This window comes from Mustela nivalis (genome assembly GCF_964662115.1).
Source record: "Mustela nivalis genome assembly, chromosome: 5".
In the NCBI taxonomy this organism is placed as follows: domain Eukaryota; kingdom Metazoa; phylum Chordata; class Mammalia; order Carnivora; family Mustelidae; genus Mustela; species Mustela nivalis.
The window spans coordinates 29421465-29443858 of record NC_139024.1 but is presented as its reverse complement, the minus strand read 5'-3'; the positions used below and the strand labels follow the sequence as shown (position 1 = coordinate 29443858).

The window sequence follows — 22394 nt, the reverse complement described above, 5'->3', positions numbered from 1 at the left end:
TTATACAAATGGTAACATTGCAATAGCATTGTAGTAGATAATATTACATGAATCCAATATATATAATTCATGAGTGTAATACTATTCTACTCTTTTTTTGCTCATAGACCAGAATTTTAATTAAGTACAGGCACAAAAATTAGACATGAATTTCTGAAAATGTGATTTAATTAATTAAAATTTCAGAAAAAATAAGTGTATGCAATAGTATCAAGTGTAAATAATTGTATTCTATATCCATAAGCTTTATGTTATTTCTGTTTAGTAGTTTTTGAGACATTTGTGGGCAACCATTGCACATCAGGTAATATATCTTTTATTTACCTGAAAGCAAACATACCTGAAGATGTCATCATTTTCTTCTTTTGCATATTGCATCATTTGTGTTTAGTTGAACCATGATTTCACATAGAAAATATAAATGACTTTCTATTCTTTAATTCCATTAATTGAATATAATTCTGAGGCTCTCTCAAAGATATGGAATTTTATATTTGTTTTTACTGAAACCATTAAACTCTAGCTTTATAAGCTTTACATAGTAAGGTAGGCAATTAATTCATGGGCTTTTGCAAGTGGTTGCACTTTGCATTATATTGTCTTAAATTAACATCTGTAGACTCATTTGCATGTCCTGTCATCATCATTTCTATTTCATGCCCCAACCCGGTATTAAATCTCTTTTCTGTGTAACTTATGTGAGCATTTCTATGTTTCTGTGTCCTGTACTTTCAATCTAGAAATTTTTTCTATAAAACGTAATTAGTAAGCAATTGTTATTCAGCTGAACAATTAGCATATTTGAATCTAAAGTTTGTGTTTTTAGTAAGACAAATTATGGTGTGATAAACATAGGTGGTCCTTTGAGTATATCAGATTTCCACACATGTTCTGTAAGGTGCTTAGCTACCACCAATAAGGAATAAGAAACATGTCTCTAAACACTTGCATTGTCAGCAAGCATTGGCAAGAGTTGCAGGGGAGTTACTAATTTTAGGAAGCACTTCAAACCGTGCTTTTTACTCTAAACTTTTTGAGCCTGAAGGAACTTTTGCAGTTGCTGGAGTCTTTAGTCACTACTATAATCATGGTAGTATTTATTATGTTTAGGCAGTGATAATTGTTAGGCTATCTAAAGCTGATATTTCTCTAGATTTAGAATGAATTAAACATTTTATTTTATTTTATTTTTTTTAATATTTTATTTATTTGACAGAGAGAGATCACAAGTAGGCAGAGAGGCAGGCAGAGAGAGAGGAGGAAGCAGGCACCCTGCCGAGCAGAGAGCCCGATGTGGGACTCGATCCCAGGACCCTGAGATCATGACCTGAGCCGAAGGCAGCGGCTTAACCCACTGAGCCACCCAGGCGCCCCTGAATTAAACATTTTAAAAATCACCCCTTTTTTCCCTTTTTTTCTTATTTTTGTCCAGAGGAAAAAAAAATTTTTTTTTTTCGGGGATGGGTAGGTAAGTTTGTTCTACCTCCATGTGTATGTGTGTAGAAAACGGACATATTTATCAAGATTTTTATCAATATTCAGGGTGCTACACATTGGGTAAATAATATCACATTATGTGGCAAAATGAATTTTTATATTGACCTTCAAAGCTAAATTAATCTCTTCTTCTATTTACTATCAGAGTATAAACATATCTAGGTATCTGATTATTTTATAAAAACAGCATTGACATATTACTTCCCTATGCAAATAAGGGGACTTAGATAGGATACCTGAACTTCAGATTTTTTGACTACTGGCTCATCTTTCTTAAGTGTATGCTTTTATCTAAGAATTGTGTTGTCACAAGTACTAGAGAGCCATTTCGTGGGGGGAAGCTCTTCTGATATATAAATGAAGCTACATTCTATAAATATATAATGAGCACATTATGTTTTTATATCTAGCAATCTAACCAGCTTGTTTTTAGAAGCAAATAGTGAGAATTTCAACACTGCTTAAGAAAGGTCTTTACAGTTGTGTTTAGGTGCTGGAAGTTAAAGGTTTTAAAAATATCATTAGAAATTAAGTAATTGTTGTTTAGATCTGGTTTGCTTTCTTTGACAGCTGGGTTATAGTTAGTTATATATGGGTCAAAAAAATCAACATCAGGCTAAATGTAACTCTGTATCTGACACAGGAGTTCTTAAAGGAAACTAATAAATGGCCATTTTGCACTGTAAAGAAATGAATTTATACTGATATATTTGGTTTTTAGGTCAGGAATATGTCATTTAAAGTTTATATAAATGATAGTAATGACACAGTAACAACATTTTCTGAATGCTTTTTATTTTATTTTAAAGATTTTCTTTATTTATTTAACAGGGAGAGAGGGAACACAAGCGGGGGGAGTGGGAGAGGGAGAAGCAGCACCTGCCCCCCCACCCCCACCTCCGAGCAGGGAGCTAGATGCGGGGCTCAATCCCAGGACCCTGGGATCATGACCTGAGCCCAAGGTAGATAAATAATGACTGAGCCACCCAGGCACCCCTACCCCCAGAATGCTTTTGAATGGTGCCTCTGAGCACAGCATTTTTATGAAAACAATCACCAAATCATGAATATCAACTAGAAAGTATTCAAAGTAATCCCACATGTTCACATAAACCATAATTTTTCTTTTAAATAAGAAAAAAAAATCTTAACTAAATCTACACATTAAAGTTTTAAACCACAGAATAAAACCAAATGTTTTATAAAAACATTTAATAAAACAGGAGCGTTGGCTAGAGTGTATGTAAGTAAATATGTTTGTCTTAAATCACATTGTGAATTAAAAACATAGGTCAGGGCAACTAATCAGAAGAACGTATGACTTATTAAGTTTATTTTCCTTAGTGTGATAAAGCAGCCAATAAAGTATTAATTAAATCTCTCATTACTTTGACTGACTTAAGATAAGCCAATGTAATATATAATCTCTTCTAATGTAACAGCCTTGAGAGAGAAGGAGCACATGGAAGCTACTATTAATCTGATGAATGGACAAAGAGCTCCTGTGTGGGAATGGAGGGCAGAGGGGGAAAAGTAGAGTGGGGACACTTATAAAAGGCCTGTGTTTTGGTCTCTTGCTGAAGCTGACACATCCATGCAGTGTGGATAAGCAGCACCTTAAAACCCCACTGTGCACCTCAGGGACCTGTGAGTTTAGAGCCAGGAGGAAGCACCAATATCCCAGTAACCATTGGCTATTTTATATACAACAGTGGATTTCACTAGGGCCAGGAATACACTGGTTCATTTCCTTACAACACTAAATGGTCTTCTCCCCACTTTTTTTTTTTTTTTTAAGATTTTGTATATTTATTTGAGAGAGAGAGAGAGAGAGTAAGAACACAAGTGGGGCGCAGGAGGGTAAGGTAGAGGGAGAAGCAGACTCCCTGCTGAGCAGGGAGTGCGATGCGGGCTCCATCCCAGGACCCCGAGAACTTGACCTGAGCTGAAGGCAGAGGACAGAGCCACCCAGGAATCCCCACTAAGTGGTATCCTTTCTTCTCTTCCTGGCTTATATAAAATTATGCCTAATTTAGAAAAAAGAAGCTAAAGTACTTATGACCTCTAAGCCTCTAAGAGTTAGTAAAAGCATCCCAGGAACCGTTATGCAGCACCCAGTGAAATCTAAACTTCGTCTCTGTATTTTCTATATTGTTGACTAAAATGGGAAGATCAGAATAGTTTTGGCTTTGAACTAGTTCATTTTGTTTGAGTCTGTGCTCTGTTACAGAACATAACAAGCCAGAAAGCAACCAGCCTGGATTAGTTTGTGTGCCGGTGCCAAAAGAGCTAATCAGAGTCCAGCATATGGGGCATTTGAACAAGGAAATGGGTGTTAAGTATCTGGTCTGTGTTTGGACTGTTTCTGAAGCATTTGGGTTTTGCTTGGTAATCTTAGAGTAGCCAGGAGGGGATACAACAGCTGTGACTACTCTACCTGTAAGTGATCTAAATTACTCCCTTGACCGTCCCACCTTGCCCACATGAAAATTTCTTTTCAGCTTCATGGATGCTTTTCCAAACTGCTTAAGTGCTGTTTGATGAAGGCTTACTTCTAGATTTAGGAGTAAAATTGTTGCTGATGCACTACATTCCAATTCAGTGAAAACTTACTGAATATCTACTATGCATTGGGCAGTGTATAGATTATACTCATGGAGATATAAAATAAAATGGTGGTTAAGAGCAGCTCTGAAGCCAGATACACAGGTTTGAATTTCAGCTCCTGCTATTTTCGAGTGTAGAAAATGCAGTTAGACAACAGGCATCTATGTTTTATGTACTTCATTTTCCTCACCTGTAAAATGGGAAGTTTAATAGAGATTAGTATGATGAGTACCGTTAAATGAACACATCTCTACATTTTGGAAAGTCTTAGATTCCTCATTTTTTTCTCTATATTCTTTTCTCAGGTGATCTTATCTAATTCTTGTGACTTTAAATACTATCTATAATCTGATAACTTCCGAATTTATATTTCAGTGTTTGGCTCTCTCCTCTGAAATGTACATTTTTACACCTAGCTCATACTGAAATCCTGATTCTATGCTCCCAACAAACCTGTTTTTTTGTAATTTTCCCTGACTCAGCAAATGGCAATTCCATTCCCACCAGTTACATAGGCCATTATATTTGGAAATAATTTTTAAATCTTCTTTTTTTCTCTTACACCAACTGTGTGATCTGTCAGCTAAATCTGTTAACTCTACCTTTAAATTATATCTGGAATCTCTGCACTTCTCCCATTTCTACTGATACTTTCCTAGTCTAAGCCACATCATCTCTCAACTTGATTGTTAACAGGAGCCTCCCACTAGCATCTATTTTTGGCCCTATTTAGCCTCTTTTGAATGTAACAAAGTGATTCTTGTGAGTAAAATCTTAACACTCCTCTGCTGGGAAAAACCAAAAACCTTACCAGCTCTTCTAAGGCCCTACGCGAACCTCATCCCCTACACTGACCTCCCTGTTCTCAGCTCCTACAAAACTCTTCCCCTTCTTCCATCTCCATGACCTTGTTGCTCTTTCTTGGACGTGTCAGGCATGCTTCTGCCTGTGAGTGTTTGCACTTTCCTATTTCCTCTACCTAGAGTGCTCTTCCTTCAGATGGAGCCCCCTTGGCTCCCTCCATCAGGTCTGTGCACAAAGGTCACCTTCTCAGTGGGCAGTTCCCTGGCCACTCTATTAAAACTACTACCTAGGGGCACCTGGGTGGCTCAGTGGGTTAAAGCCTCTGCCTTCGGCTCAGGTCATGATCCTGGGGTCATGGGATCGGGCCCTGCATTGGGCTCTCTGTTTGGCGGGGAGCCTGCCTGCCTCCCCCCCCACCGCCTGCCTCTCTGCGTACTTGTGATCTCTGTCTGTCAAATAAATAAATAAAATCTAAAAAAAACAAAAAAACAAAAAAACTACCACCTAACTCCCAGCACTTTTCTTCCCTGCTTTATTTTTCTTCATAACAATAACCACCACTCTCATACTACCCATTTACTTACCTATTTTCTCTAATAGAATGTCACTTCCAAGAGAGGAGGGTTTTTTGCCTCTTTTGCTCACTGCTGTGTCCACAGAGCTTACAATAGTGTAATAAACATTTTTTTTTTTGGTCTGGTTGAATGAATTTATTCTGTAAGGATTTTCTGGAAACTGAATATACAGCATTTGCTTAGGTGGGGTTTGGGATATAAAGAGGGGATAAACATTCTCCATACCTTAAAAAAAAAAAAGTTAAAATATAAATTAGGAAGTGAAGTACACAAATATCTGCAGTATAAGAATATAAATGGCAAAAAATTAGAAGGAAATGCTAAGAGAAATAAGGTGGACTTCATTGAGAATGGACTTTAAGAATGGACACTGAATATATAATTGAATTTCAACCAGGGGAGATGAAATGAGAATTGGAAGATTGCTAAAACAGAAGGAATAGGAAGGAAATCTATGTAGAAATGGAAAAAGTAGATTATGTAGAGAGAATAGTGTCCATTACAGTTTAGAAAGAGTATGGATCATACATATAAAGGGAGTAGAAGATGTTGGTTCTGTACCTACACATATAGTTCCTAACAAATGGAAGCTTCTGTGCACACATTCCCTAGGCAGGGCAAACTTTGGTTTCCATGTTACTCATCCCCATTTCTAACCTCTCCTTTGTCATAGCCAATGAAATCAGTAGTGGGCAGAGGCCTATAAATTGGTATGGAAAGCCTTGTTTTCTAAAGAGTAGAGATCACTCAGGTAAATCAGGTTTTGTTTCTTGGGAACTTGAATGATTAAATAAGGAGATGATCAGGTGAAAGCTATGGGAACATAATGGAAAGGTCATCAGGCAGAAAGAGACCATGAGGAAACATTAGTTAGGCAGAGACTGTTGATACTTAGAAATATAAAGAAGCCCAGAGGAAGCAAATGGCTAGTGAATGTTTAAGAAGAAACTGATGGAGGAGAGAAAATAATACACAGAATAAAGGGTAGTCTCGCTGGTAGAAGGATAACAGGTCAAAAAACACCCTGAGAGAAGCCAGGACGTAGTGAATACCTAAGCCATGTTAATGGAGGTGCATTAAAATCAAGATTTACAAACTCTTGCTCTTACTGTTTTGGAGCAAAAAGATGAGAGCTACATGGATCTTAGATAATTTAAAATTTATTGTTTTGGTTCCTATGAGTGTCTCCCGCCTAATGAGCATTGCAGCTATATCACATACCCCCATCATTTAAGACTGCCTGAGTGAGTTGCTGATACTTGCAACTCAAAGAATCCTTATACAAACCATTTGACTTCTTGTCATTAGCCATCTGCCTTCTGACCTCTGATGTAGCAGGTAAGGTGGGCTTGCTAGATATCCTTCAAGGATCTCTATAGAAATGAAAATGACTATGACTTTTTTTTTCCTATTGGTTGTTTGCTTGTCTGTTTTCAATATAGGGTGGTATTCTCAGAAAGTAATTAAAATTGTTATATTTTGACAGCTGGAGACAAAAAGCTAGTTTGGTGAAAACTTACGTAACTGACTTTTTTTTCCCCCCTCTCCTTTCATTTCATTTGGTGCTTTTGTTTGAAGTTGTATGTCTTGTCCATGAAAGATGCTACCATCCTGGAAAGATGGGAATTTAATTGCTCTCATCAAACATGCTGCCAAATAAATTGCTTGCTCTGGCAGAGAAAATTAGAAGTAGCTTTAATATGAGCAAAATCTTTTTAATATGGCAGATTTTATATGATATAGAAGTATATAACTAGATTTCTTTATATCACATGCCATCTGTCATTGACTATTGGCATGATGGCTGCAGTTGATGTTATTATGTGGATGAGTACAATGATAAATGGATCATGTTTTGCATGTGTGTTCTATTTTCTAAATTTTCTCTTAAAGAAAAAAATTTAAAATATTGTCATATTTTGACATAGATTTGTATTTATAAGGTAGAGGGATATTTTAATCCTACTTCATTTGTCATGCTTACTTTTACTTTCCTGGACTTAGTGAAGCAAAGCAGGTCACTTAAATGCAATATTAAAATAAATGGAAATTTCTCCTCTCAGTTGTTTTCCTCATCTAGTCAAACATAATTCGAACTACTTTCTGTGTTCATAGAATTTATTTCTCTTCCTTTGGAGGAAGGTTTTGTTCTGTAAGGTAACACATAATTAAAGTTTTTAAGTAAAAATGGTCTAGTTTCATGTAATTTTAAAGAACTAATTTTTTTCATGAGGGTATTACTGAAGTGTGCTGCTTTGTTCTACATCAGGAAATATTTTCTTAGTATTAGAGGACAGTAGCAAAACTAACGTTTTAAAAATGTCATAAAAAAATCTAGATACAGGGAAACTCCTTGAACAAAATCTGGAAAAACAAAGTCAAAGAGAGAAGTCATTTGTCTTTGGCACATGAATCAACATCAAAGTTATTGCTACCTGCTTCTACACTGTACTGTTGCTTTAATTTTAAAATATTTTTAAAGAAAAAAGCAGACAAAATTGATATCGGCATAGTCATCTAATATTATAACAATGTTACCTAGAAAACAGAGAGAAAGAAGTGACATAATGGATCATATAACAAGATATTCATAACCATCAGATGCAATAATTATTTATAGACACATGCACACATATGTCAGAAGTTACAAAAATGCAAGATTATGGGATGTACCATGTAGATACATGCTGAAATTCCAATAAACGGGGATGTTACTATAGGAAGGAGGATTATTATCAGTAGATTAACATTTTCATTTTCCCAAGCTCTGAGTAAGTATCTCTTTTCATTTGAAAAGTGAAGTAGAGGAATCCTCCACACAATACTTACTTCTCAGTTATATGAATAATTGAACAAGTTTAGAGTAATGTGCTGAAACATCCTCAGTCATGATCACAATCGAAAAATTTGGGATTTTTCAAAAGTAATTAACATAAGTAAATTATTAAAATCTTTGAATGTCAGAAATTTGCCCAGTAATTACTATTGCATTTTCAAAAATGACATTTTGATTCTGGGACTAAGTATTTAAACTCTAAAGTAGTTTTTTTTTAATTAATTTTTAAATGTAAATTTTGCATATATGTATTTACAGATCTATGTGAATGTGTATGTATGTATGTTGCATGTGTAAGAATGTGAGTCTGCTGGTCTATTATGATAAAATGACTTCATGTGTTTATTTATTCGATCATTTAATCATTCAACAAATAGTGTCTATGGTGCCCAGGTACTGTGCTAGCATATAATGATGAGTAAGTTACACATCTTAATCTCAATCAATTTATGCTCTAAAGGAGGTCCAATACAATTAAGAGGCAAATACAATATAATGAGGTAAATATTACACAGTATATTCATAAGATAGTATCCATTGGCAGTAAGAATACATGGACAATGTTTGATATTGCGGACTAGTGAATTGGGTCCTTAGGCAGAGAGTATAAAAGACCAGATCCAGCCCTGTTGTGGACCAAACTAACAAAAACCTTTGTCTCCACAAACAAAAACTGATAAATAACTTTAAACAAAAGAAGAAGTTTTTGGTTTTTGTTTTTTTAATTAAAAAATAAACCTAAGAGGGGAAGGAAGAAGGCACTTAAAAGCAGAGCAGTAACAATGTTAGTTGCCGTGATAGGCAGTGCAGGGTTTTGGGGTTGGGGTTTGGGACATTAGTCCTGAAGCTAGGCTCTTGAAGCTAGGCACTTGGGCTTTAATTCCCACTCTAAAATAGGAACCAATAGGTTGGAATAGAGCATGAATTTGAAGCTGAGATCTCCACATAAAGCTCTAAACTATAATGCGGAAGGGCTGAATCTTCCAGGGAACAGGAACTAAAATCTCTACTCTCTACCTACAAGGACACAGAAAGAAGTAGAAGGCATAATGCTGCCCAGGGCAGCATTATGGAAATGGAAAACAAAACAAAACAAAGCAAGAAAGAAAGGAAGAAGAGAAAACATGTTTCTATAAGATATCAAAATTCAAAAATTGTTTCATGTAGGGTATAGTATACAAATTTCACTCTTTTCATAGTAGAGGGATTTCTAAGTAGACCCTGTAACATAAAAATTCTTCTTAGGACAATGAAATCCTTTGGACATTTGGCAGAAGAAAATACAAATGCAAAACTACTCTGAAGGAATATGTCCAACCCAGCTGTATACAGAGTCCCACAGAGAAAAACAATTCCCACTCAGGATGAGCCCGAACCCTACCCCATACCATAACAAAAGTCATACAACTTGAGGGAGAATTAGAAATCACAACAAAGAAGACAGTCAGAATCTCTGAGAACTTGATTTAACAAGACAATCTGGAAAAAGATTAACATATGAATATAAGCTTAATGATGACAAGAATCTTGTTGTCCATTATATATTATTTTCAAAGATTTTATTTATCAGAGAGAGCGACAGAGAGAGGGGGAGAGGACACAAGCAGGGAGAGGGACAGATGGAGAAGCAAACTTCCTGCTGAGAAGGACAACCCTCCCCCCCCCCCCCCAGTATTGATCCCAGGCCCTGGGATCATGACCTGAGCCGAAGGCAGATGCTTAACCAAATGAGCCACCCAGGTGTCTCATTGTTGTCTGTTATATTCACTGTTGTATCCACTGTGCTAAGGATAATTCTAGAATTTGTTGAATGGAATAATATATTTAAAACAAAGATTTTAAAAGGGAAATAGAATTTGTTAAAAAAAAAAAAGACAGGGGACGTCTAGGTGGCTCAGTCTGTTGACATTCGTTTCTTGATTTTGGCTCAGGTCATGATCTCAAGGTCATGAGATGGAGCCCCATCATGATCCTCACTCAGCAGGGAATCTGCTTGATATTCTCTCCCTCCCCCTCTACCAGTCACCCAGCATGTGCAGGTGTGCACACTTGTGTACACTCTGTCAAATACATAGATAGATAGCTATCTTTAAAAAACAGACAAGACAGGAAACAAACAGGCAAAACTGGAAAGAAACTAAGTGTTCTAGAAATGAAAATTATAGTTATTCAAATTTATAAACATAAGATTAGGGCTATAAGGAAAATTTAAAGATATTTTAAATTTCCTTTAAATTTCCCATTCTCAAGAAAAAAAAGATCTGGGGGCAATTCCCCAAACATGGCACAAGTGAAGAAGAAATAGAACATATGGGGAAAAAAATTAAAGATATAGAGAGCAAAATGACAAAATTTACCCACCTATTTATCTGAAATAGGATTTCCGAAAGGAGCTGAGAAAATGAGAAAGAAGTAATACTTAAGGAGCTAATTATTGAGAAATTTCCAGAATTAATGAAATATATTAACCCTTGGACTGAAAACCACATGAGTTTGAGCACATAAAAGTCAATGTATAAATACTACAAAGAAATGAATTATAACTACTTGAACAATAGATTTTAAAAGCAATATTGGAGGCTAGGAAACAAGAGAATGGTATCTTCAAAGCGCTGAGAGGAAGTAATTGACAGACAAGAATTCTAAATTAGAATTGCTAAATTGTTGATGAAAATTGGGGTTAAAATGAAGACGTTTTCAGAAGAACAAATACTTCAGAGGTTTCTATGCACAGACACTCTCTAAACTACTAAGAACGTACTTAAAGGAGAAATAGAAACCAGGTAGAAAAAATGCAAGACATTATGAACAATGGTGAGCAAAGAATTAGTAAGCATATAGACAAATATCAGTAATTAGCTCTAAAAATAACTTTGGGGCAGCTAAAATGAAAATGCAAATAAAATACAAGGGTATTGTTGGGGAAGATCTGTACACAAGCATTCTCAGGTCTTTGTGCTAGGGAGGAGAGCAGAAATTTCATTAATGTTCTGTTTCATTAGGATAAAACATGAATGCAACTTTAAATGTAATCAGTGGCTCCACAGCTCAGGCGTTAGAGCACTGGTTTTGTAAACGTCATCGGCGTATAAATGAATACAACTTTGAAGCTCATAGATGAGCAATGGGAGATTTAAAAATCGATTAGGTCATTGATAAGAAAAAAGGTATAAAAGGAAAAAATTAAAAGTAAAAAATACAGTCTAAGCACAGAAAACTCTATTATATGTCAATACCTGAAAGCCAGGGAAAGCAATCACATCGGGAGCTGCAAGTAGTTCAAGGTGGCTTAAGAGGAGATAAGCTGCGGTGTGCAAGGGGTGTCATTAAGATGAAAAATTAGGGTGTAATGCAAGATGAGGCTAGAAAGGAGATGAGGAGTCAGCCACACACACACACACACACACACACACACCCCATCATATTTCATACCAAAAGCTGCAAAAGTGTTTTAAGAGAAGCGGAGCAGCCAGACTTACGTGCACTGAAACATCAACGCTGCCATGTACAACAACACAGATGGACCTTGAAGATGTTATGTTAAGTGAGATGAGCCAGAGAAAGACAAATCCCATATGATCTTACTAATATGTCAAATCTAAAAAAGCAGATCTTGTAGAAACAGCAGAGGATGGTAGTTACCAGGGGCTGAGAGAAGGGGAATGAGGAATATGTTAAATGGATAAAGACACAACTAGAACTTGGATGAGTTCTGGAGATCTAATGCACAGCATTGTTACTGTAGTCAGCAATACTTATTATAAACTTCAGAGTTGCTTAGAGACCAGATCTTTAGTGTTCTCAGCACACATACACACACACACACAATTATAATTATGTAACATGATAGAGGTGTTGGCTAAGGCTATTTTGGTAATCATATCATAATATATAAACATATCAAATCAGAAGTTGTACACTAAACTCATACAATGTTTTATGTCAATTATATCTCAGTTTAAAAAAAAAAAAAAGGAAAGATGATTTTGTCTGCAGTGAACGATATGTGGGAAAGATAGACTTGAGATAAGAACAGCCGGTCGGCTAATGAAACCCATGAATGGCATGATATACGATGGTAGCAGCAGGAACAAAGGCAGCGACAGATTGGAGAAACAAAGCCAAAAAAATTGGTATAATTTAGAAAAGTGTGTGAGTGATGAAAGGGGAGGAGAAATAAAAGATGAAACCAAGGTTTCGGGCTTGGTTATTGGAGTGGTGAAAAGGGCTGAGAGTCACTGAGACACTGAACAGGTAATAGTCTTAAAGGTTGTGAAATTGTCAAAAGCTTGAAAAAGGCCATGTTGGGAGTATTTGCACTGTAGAAATTGCCAAAAGATACATTCAGAGTTGGTTTTTATTTTTGAGTCCTAGTTTACCAACATATAACTGAGATTTGGATGTTGGTTTTAGAAGTACTGATTGGACATCCAAATAGTGATGTTTAGTTGATAGTAGATTGAAGGTATTTGGAGCTCAAGAGAAAGTTTGTTTGGAGATAGAAAATTTGGTCTTAGGTATTTTGGGTAGCTGAATTATTTATTTATTAACTCAATTTATTTACATATTTGGAGAGAATATTCATAATAACATGGATAATGATAATTTTTAAACAAATATTCTGAAGTACTTCTGAAAAGTGGATAGATTTTTGCTGTCTTTGAAATATACATTGTATATAGAACTAAATGGACTTTTCTGTCTAAGTAACATACTTAGGATGCATCTGGGCATCCTTCTTCATTTTTACAACAGTGCATTTGAAAAAGCTCTCGTTCATTTTTCCTCGATGTGTGCTTCTGTTTCATCTTATCTCATATAACAAAGTTAATTCTGTGATTGACTGCACCAGCTCACAGTTTATTTTCTCTCAGGTCTAAATCCAACCTTCTTTTTCCCACTTTGACATACTGGAGCTGGACCCTGTAGACTGCTCCTTTGTTAGATGACTCAGTGTTAGGTTTTGTCAACAGACACTGGAGGGCAGTGTAAGTTATAACTGAAGAAAGGGCTTCTCCAGTTTTGAACTAGTTCAGAACTTCTCCAGTTCTGGTGTGACTTCCTTTGAGCATGGGGATAGGTAGGTAAGAACCCTGTGGTGCTTGCCCTTCAGTGAGTTTCTCCACTCAACTCCTGGAGACTTTCAGCAGCACCCCAATAGTTGTAGACCCCAGCCCATGCCTCCCATCAGGTAGCTTCCTGTGTACTAGCGCCAGGCCACAGTGCTCCAGTGAACCCAGAGGGGGGCTTTCTGTGAACCAGCTCTGAGCCAGGATCCCTGGGGAAAGGTTTTGGCTATCCACTGTGCTCCTATCAAACTCTTCCCAACAAAGTCTGAATATCAACTTTGTGAGAAGGGGATGGGAGAACTTAAAATTTGTCCGTTTCCTAGGTTTTCCCTGCTAGCCCTAGAGATAGAACTTCCTCTCCGAATTAGCTATTCCTGTCGTTTTTAAAGAATTGTTTTACCCCTTTTAGACATTAACTATCTTTTACTAGATAATAATCCTTTATGCTAAAATTTCTCCTGTTTAAATTATCAGTGCAGTTTGTGTCCCTTTACTGGACCCTGACAAATAAATGGACTACAGAAGTTAATTGGAAAGCAGAAATTTTCCTAAGCAGAGAAATAGAACATTATCCTTTTGTAGGAAACAACGACGATGATCTGACATCTGTTAAAATAATGGTGCCTTCACATGACATTTTTGCTGACTTTCTTTTTTTTAAAAAATTGTGCTTTCGAATTCTTTATCAGGTTCTATTCTCTGACTTTCAGATGTGGCACTGATTTCAGAAGCAATGGTCGATCTTTTTGTTCTAGCTAAGATGTCTTCTTTTTTTAAAAATTCTTCCACATACGTCTACATAGTGTTTAGCCCTCTGACATAGACTTTCTGTAATACAACTTAGTACTTCTCTCTCTCCTTTTATACTCTTCTAATTCTAGTCATCCTTTTTGGTATAGCCCATGCTCAGGGGCCACCAATCTTTCTAGGCTTACCTACCCCTCCCCTTCTCATGCAGACCATCTGCTACTCCTTTATGTACCAATTCCAGTCTTAAAATCCATGTCAAATTCAACTTATTTAAAAATTTTGGCTTTGTTATTGTCCTGATGACTCAACCAAACATTAAATATTCCCTTCTTGAAATTCTATAGAATTTTACACTTCACTCATAGGGACATTTTTTCCTCCCTTTCTTCTCTTAATATTATTTTTTCTTTCATATACTTTAAAAAATGTTTTAACAACTGATTTTGATAAGAAAGATATACAATAAATACTTGTTAAAATATAAAAAATGGAAGCATGGGGTAGGACAGACTATAAACTAAACATGATAAGTTACCTTAATTGAGCATTAAATTTAGCTAAGAGTTCTTGGTCAGAACTCTTGAATGAATGATAAAAGCAACATGATGAGCTTTGTTTTGAACTGTGTTTATTCCATATTTTTGGTCAGAAGTTGGATTCTTTGGGAAGGAGACAAGTGTATATTCACACACAGCAAGTTCTACAGAAAAAAAATGAGAGAGAAGTGGGATTAGGAAGGAGAGAAATTTGGTTGCAATAGAGTTAGAAGAAGGACTCAGCTGACCTCTCAGGGGTGCTGTGAAGCTGAGGTGGCTTTCAGAGACACCCCAGGTTGGGGAGAGGTGCTGGGACCTTGTTTGTTGGCATTGACGAGTTCTTGGATGTGTTGTGCCCTGAGAAGGAGATGTGCATTGGGGAAGGGACTTTTCAGCAGGGACTACTCCTGGGAAGGCCAGCAGGCAACCTTCCTAGCAACCGAGAGAATTAATCCTTCAGTCTTGAAAAGGAATCTGGGAGGCAAAGAACAGAATTGCTAATATCTTATATTTTTTGCTTTTCATAGACAAGAGCTGTATCATTTCTCTTTAGAAGAGAGGACTGAGCTTTGCAGAATTGTCCATCAGTAAATTTGTAAGTCGAAGTAAAACCGTATGTATGACCCTAGGGGTGTGGTATGGAAAGAAGATTAAAACGTGGTGTCAGTTTTTTACCAGCAGGTAATGTCTGCCCAGAAGACACACTTCCGCATCTTCCCCTGAAAAAAAAAAAAAAAGAAAGTTTAAAAAAGGAAACTGGAAACTGTGTAAATGAAAAAAGAAAATATAAGTAACAGTTTGATAGAACAGCAGAACAGATGCTACAGGGAATTATATTACATGATTAATTGCCAAATGAGCCATGTTAAATCTATGCTGGAACAAATAAAAATAAATTACCAAATTAATGATATAGGCAATAGTTGTTGTCAGAGTTTAGTTAGCATGGAAACTAAGGAAAACTGAGCATTGGAAATAAGGCTGATACAATTCCAAAAAAGGAATTTCTTCCCATTTCTTCCCAAATGCTGTGAGTGTTGGAAGATGTTGACAAAAGGATCATGAAAACTTGGTAAGAACTTTTTTGGGGAGTGATAGCAGTGGATTGGAGTAAGAAGAGACTGGAGGAAAGTCAGGCCCTCATAGACAATTTCCAGAGTCTAGGCAAGGTGGCAGGGGTTATGATGGAAGGAAGCAGCCTCCTCTATAAAGACGTCCCTAACTTTCTGCTCCATGCTGAGTCCTCCTCATGGTATCTGTCAGAGATTTTTGGTCTTTGATAATTTGCTATCATGTAGTCAGCATAAAAATAATAATTAAGAGTCGTGTAATTATTTGCATTTTACAGAGTGCTTTCACTGTTCATGAGTCTTCCAAGCATACAGGGAGCTGGGCAAGACTGGAATTTTTATCATCATTTTTAGATATGAAAGCAAAAGCCCGGTTGCATAATGTTATTATTCCCTTCATTATAACTTCTTCAAGCTACAGAGTTTATTTCTATCCTGACAGAACCTAGAATAGTGCCTTGAATATGAAAAGCAGTCAACAAATTTTAGTGGGATGAGTGGGAGCTTATATTTGAGCTCAAACTCATAAAATTAGGTGTTATAGATTATGCTGCCAACAGATGACTCCACATAATATTAAAGTTGACTTTTTCATTTTTTTCTTCCGAATGAGCAAGATTTAGTTTTTGAATAGATGACAGCTTCATATGTTACTGTAGGTGTAATATCATATTTGGGGAACCTTTGTCTCATGCTATTAAAAAAGTTACAGAATTTTCAGATGGAATGTGTTGTAAGTATTTCTCTAAAATGAATATACCCCCAGTGAAAAATGTTTGTATATTTGGATATACTAACATAACCTACACCAAATCACAGGGAAAAAAATATATATAGAAGAGTAAAATGATGAAGTGTTGGATGCTGAATACTACATTAAGTTCACAATTTTTTATAATCACAGTAGGTGATTTTCTTAACTCATTATGTCATTACTCTTTTAAAGATAACTTGAAAAAGAAAAAATTCCATAATAATTTAATATATAATAAAAGCTGCATTAAAATGCAGAAACAAATACTGGAATGAACTCTAATGTTCCACTTTTCCCAGTAATTTTTTTTTTTTAATAATGAGAAAATTGAAGGGGGCTTGAGTAGATGATCTCTGAATTTTCTTTCAGATATTAAATATGTTTATTCCATTGTTGTCTAGTATTTAATGTGTAACCATTACTGGAGACACAACAGAGACTAAAGAAGACATTTGTACTCCTAGATCATATTTATCACTATCACATATTTGAAAGATATTCATATCACAACTTGAAGTAGATAGCGCTTGTATTACCCAAAAAGCATGTTTATTTCAAAGAAAGCAGAACTAAAAAAAAAAAAATGGCCTAAGGTTGTAAAATACAGCTTATGTTTGAGGAAAAGTTAGGGATGCATTTTACTTGGGTACTAGTGGGATTTTATTTTCAGAAACAATGTGAAAAAAGAGTTTCAATAAAGATATGACAAAATCCAATTCCAAGGAGATCTTAAGGAGAAAGTAAACAGAAAACTGATTATCAGTTGGTCCTTAGTGACTTCCTTAGTAAAATTCAATAGAGGAGCCCAGCAAAGTGAGATTGAAGGAATTTATGGTGTGGGTGGGTGGTAATAAAGTAGAGGCAGTGACATATGGGTAATGTTTAAAGAAATATCTGTAGTTTAAAAACATGGGGAAAGGTAGATAGGGTGGTGAATTACAGGGAATAAGAATTGGAGGAATGTTTTTATGTTGACTTTAATGGAGAGCAAAGAATATTAGTAGAAAAGCACATGAGAATAACTTTGGGCAAGATAATGAAGTCTGGAAGCTATTGGATCAGGGCAGAGTTGGGTGATTTAAGCTTGAGGAACACAGAAGTGAAAGGAGGGAAGAATCGATACAGAGGAACTTCAAGTTGAACATTCAGACTTTCCAAAATCTTGAAAAGTTTGGAATAGTTATTTTAAAGAACATGATGGGGAGTCAAAAACATGAAAATGAAAGGGAAAAAGATACTCAAGAGAGCGAGAAGATAAGCCACAGACTGGGAGAAAATATTTGCAAAAGACATATCAGGTAAAGGACTGTTTCCAAAATATAAAAAGACCTCTTTAAACTTAACAATAAGAAAACAACTCAATTAAAAAGAGGGCCAAATACTTTAACAGACACCTCACCAAAGAAAATATGCAGATGCCAAGTATGAGAAGTTCTTTCACATAATATACCATCAGAGAAATGCAAATTAAAACAACAGTGAAATGCCACAACATACCAATTAGAATGGCCCAAATCCAGAACACCGACAATACTAAATGCTGATAATGATGTGGAACAATGGAAAATCAGATTCATTGCTGGTGGGAATGTAAAATGTACAGCCACGTTGAAAGACAGTTTGATGGTTTCCTACAGAACTCAACATGCTCTTAGTATATAATTCAGCATTCACACTCCCTGGTGTTTACTCAAAGAAGTTGAGAATTTATGTCTACATAAAATCTTGCATGTGGATAACAATAGCAGCTTTCTTCATAATTGTCATAACTTGAAAGCAACCAAGATGCCCTTCCGTAGGTGAAGAGATGAATACACCATGGTACCCCTGGGCAATAGAGTATTAGTCAGCTTTAAAAACAAATGGTCTATCAAGCCATGAAAAGACAAGGAGTACACTCAAATGTCTATTACTAAATGACAGAAGCCAATCTGAAAAGGCTACATCCAGTTTCATTTCAATTATATGGACATTCTGGAAAGGGTAAAACTATGACAGTAAAAAGACAACTGGTTGCCAGGGTTGGGGGGCAGAGAAGGATAAGTAGATGGAACACTGAGGATTTTTAGGGCAGTAAAAATATTCTGTTTGATACTATAATTATGGATTTATGTCATTACACGTTTGTCCAAACCCTTGTACAGCTAAAATTGAATACTTATGTAAACAATAGAGTTTGAGTGATTTTGATGTGTCAGTGCAGGTTTATCAATTATTTAAAAAAAAAAAAAGTACCACTCTGGTAAGGGATATTAATAATGGGAGAGGCTGTGCCTGTGTGGGGACATGCGCGATATGGAAGATATCTGTACCTTTCTTTCATTTTTGCTGTGAACCTAAAACTGCTCTAAAAGTAGTTTTTAAATATAATGACAAAATAATAATAGGCATTCAATAAATGAATGTTCTTTAAATACAAACAAACAAACAAACCTAGTAGGAAAGAAGGAAAGGAGAGAGGGAGGACAAGAGAGAGAGAAAAAAAGTGGGAGAGGAGGGACAGACAGAAGACAGCAAGTCAGGAAATTGGGAGGGTGATGGTCCAGGTCAAAGGTAAGCAAACTTTTTCTGTAAAGAGCCAGAGAATAAATATTTTAGAATTTGAGTGCCATGAACTCAGCTGCAATGATCTCACTCTGTTTTGTAGCACAGAAGTAGTTTTAGACAACATATAAGCCAAGAGGTGGTATTTTGTTCCAATAAAACTTTATTTACAAAAATAGGTGGCTGGTCAGACTTGACCTAAGGGAATAGTTTGCTGATGCCTGATCCAGATGATGCCAGAATGTATTTGGTTATGGAAGAACCAAACTAGCGTGGCTTTATGGCTTTCCTAATTATAAGAACAGGCATTATGTACACACACACATACACACAGACATATACATATGCATATGTATATTATGGCAATATTTATATGTATGTAGGTGTATGTTTTCATACATGTATACACATACCAGAAGTCATCCAAAATCTCTAACTTCTTGAATTTGAGTAAGATCAGCCTGTCACAGACTCAATTTTTCTGGGCCTTATGTTCTCTTGGTCATTTATGATTTTGATTTTTTATTTCTACCAATATTTTTCTCCATGTTTTGCACCCCTCTCTCTACCTCTGCCCCAAGGTAGCCTAACTATGATTTAGAACTTGTCCTTGTTTCCCCACACCTCAATGCTAAACCACAAATATATAAATGTTGTATGGAACACTGCATTTCTTTTATCAAAAGTAGTCTGGTCTCTGAAAGTCATCACATTATGAATTATGTAGCAAACAACTTCAAAGTTTACACTGATTTTAGACATTTATATTCTTACAAAGCCTTTCAGTCATCATGCCACCAGGAAATCCTCATGTCAGTGGTCAACCAACCCACACAGAATTGCTTTTAAACTGATACTTATTTTTCTGTCTGTGTCCTCTTCTTTTTCCCAATCCAGACAGAATAACTGAATGGATAGTGTGTCACAGAGAGACATTCAGTTATCTTTTTCATTATTTTCATTTCTGCCAACATCTTTCTTCTAGAAATTCAACTTTTTACCTAAGAGGCCAGATTTGTTCTAAGCAATATCAGGTGGGGTTTATTTTTGTTTATTTGTTTGTTTGTTTTGTTTTGTTTTTAACTAGGGCCTACATTGCTAGATTATTTCATTTATGTTGCTCTGTGTGATTACAGCTCTGTCTGGTTGGTATTGTCTTTTCCACTTAAAGAGATGACAAAAAGAATTGAAGTGAATCGAGAGATCCAGTAAAAATGAAGGCAAAAGGAGTTTCTTTAGGAATGAGTGAGGGGACTTGTGAGGTGTCTTTGGGAGGTGGGCTTGATAATATTGTATCTTAACAGATGAGAGATACTTAATAACACCTGATTGATCTATCACTTTCCCATAAAAATAATCATAGAAACCGTTGAATAGAGGCAATGTTTTAATTGCCTGGGGAGTTAGGAACAGTAATTAAGGCTCTTCTAGATTCCAGGAGACATTATTTTAATAATGTCTCAGGGATTAAATATATTTGGAATAGCAGAAGGTTAAGTAATTTCTTATGTATAGTTAAACTACAGCAGTACTTCAATGGGATTTAATAAGTATTTTTTCATCACTGAAAGGATTTTTCTTATCACTAAATTGTATTTGGCAATTATTGTAAGTTGCCTGCAGATAGGGCCGTGATACTGTGTTTTGAGCCACAGAAGGTTGTGTGTATGTATGTGTGCGTGCGTGTGTGTATGTGTCTATATCTTGCTCTCTTTCTTTCTTTTTGGAAATCCTGTAATATCCCTTTTGAGATAGCTTATTTCATCAATTAATTAGGGTGCTGGATGGTAGAGAATTTTGTCAGTCAACTATGTACACACAGTAAATACTGTTTCTTAGGCAAAGGTAACTTTTTTATATAGTTGTAAAATTCCATTATTTGATCCCTGAGATAGTGTAGCCAAAGTGATTATCTTTAACAAAAATGTCCTTATGTTATGTTTGAACAAATCTGTATCTGTACCTTTGTGTTGATTTCATTATATGCAAAAAGGCAATGGTTGTATCACTATCATTTAAGCTGGCCAGCAGTAAATACTGAATCAGAAACCAGTGGAATGGAAACCACATGAGCATAGGATTTCTCATACAATATTCTATTCCCTGGCACTAAGTAGATCCTGCATCCTAATTTATTGAATTACTTATTTTAGAGCATTATCAGTTCTAAAATAATTGTGAGTTAATGGTATCTATTTTGTTAGAAGCATCAGGAAACATTCTAAGTTAGGTTCCAGTTTCAGAGTGAGTTTGGTTCCTGCATGATTTCCATGTGTGTGTCTGTCTGCTGTTCCCTTGGCATGATTATATCATAGCAAGGGTTTTTAGTATCATAGCAAGGATTTTCTTTGTTTTAGTATGAATTTTTAAAGAGCTTTTCAAGAGAGTGTTGAAGTCAAACCAAGATGTCATTGGGGCCATTTGACCCTTTCCAATCCTTTGAGGATCCTTAGGCAGGGGTGGGATTGGCATTTTACCCAGGCACCTGTGGCTGTAATTGTTTCCTCTGAATTCTTCAATCTCAGTCATCCCTTGCAGCTGTTTTCATATCCCTCAAAATATGAAACAAAGTCTCTACTCCTTGGTATCCCCAAATACCATCCATGCTAAGACATGAAGTAGGACAGAATTTGAGTGGTTGAATGGCTAGAACATTTGTAGTAACTTTTAAATTCAGTTGAGTATTAAATCTACCTAGTTATTTGGACAGTGCTCCTTTTTTATCCTCCCATATTTTCACTTTTTCTCTCCTGTTTATATGACATCAACCTGTCTGGACTTGGTTGCTGGACTTCCCAGTCAATGTAAACGCCCTCTACAAGTCTTTTCCTTAGTTTACTTGTCCCTGTCTCCAACCTGCTTTACTCCTTCTTAAGCAGAACAGTGTGTCTTTCCTTTGTCTCAACATAGACTCACAGCAACAAAGTTCAGTGTTTAAGTGTGTAAGCTCTGGACTGAGTCCTCATTGGTACTCACTCTCCTCTGCTTTTTATTAGCTATGTGGTCCTAGCAAATTTACTTAAGTTTTCTGTGTCTTGATTTCATTTTTTATGCATTTTTGCAGGAATAATACAATGAATTGATAAATGTAAAGCACCTAGAAAAGTATAGTATGGTAGAAAGTTCTCATTAAATGATAATTATTAGTATTACCTTGCTTCAAGGATTCTCTTCTTAAAACAAAACAAGAAAACATTAAAAAAAAATGCCCTATCATTGTTTCACTAAATGTAGATAAATATGCTTATCACAAGGAATTCAATAGTCAATATTAAAGTAAAATTATTTCCACCTTGCTAAAGAAAGCAAGTTGCAGTTCTTTGCTCAAAAACTAGAAGCCATATACCCTCAT

The 22394-nt window shown here is 35.9% G+C and overlaps 1 protein-coding gene across 3 annotated transcripts in view; it reads left to right on the top strand.

The window, feature by feature from the left end:
- The window catches only part of GRIK2 (glutamate ionotropic receptor kainate type subunit 2), a 652846-nt gene that overhangs the window by 198300 nt on the left and 432152 nt on the right, over positions 1 to 22394 (top strand). The window lies entirely within an intron of this gene.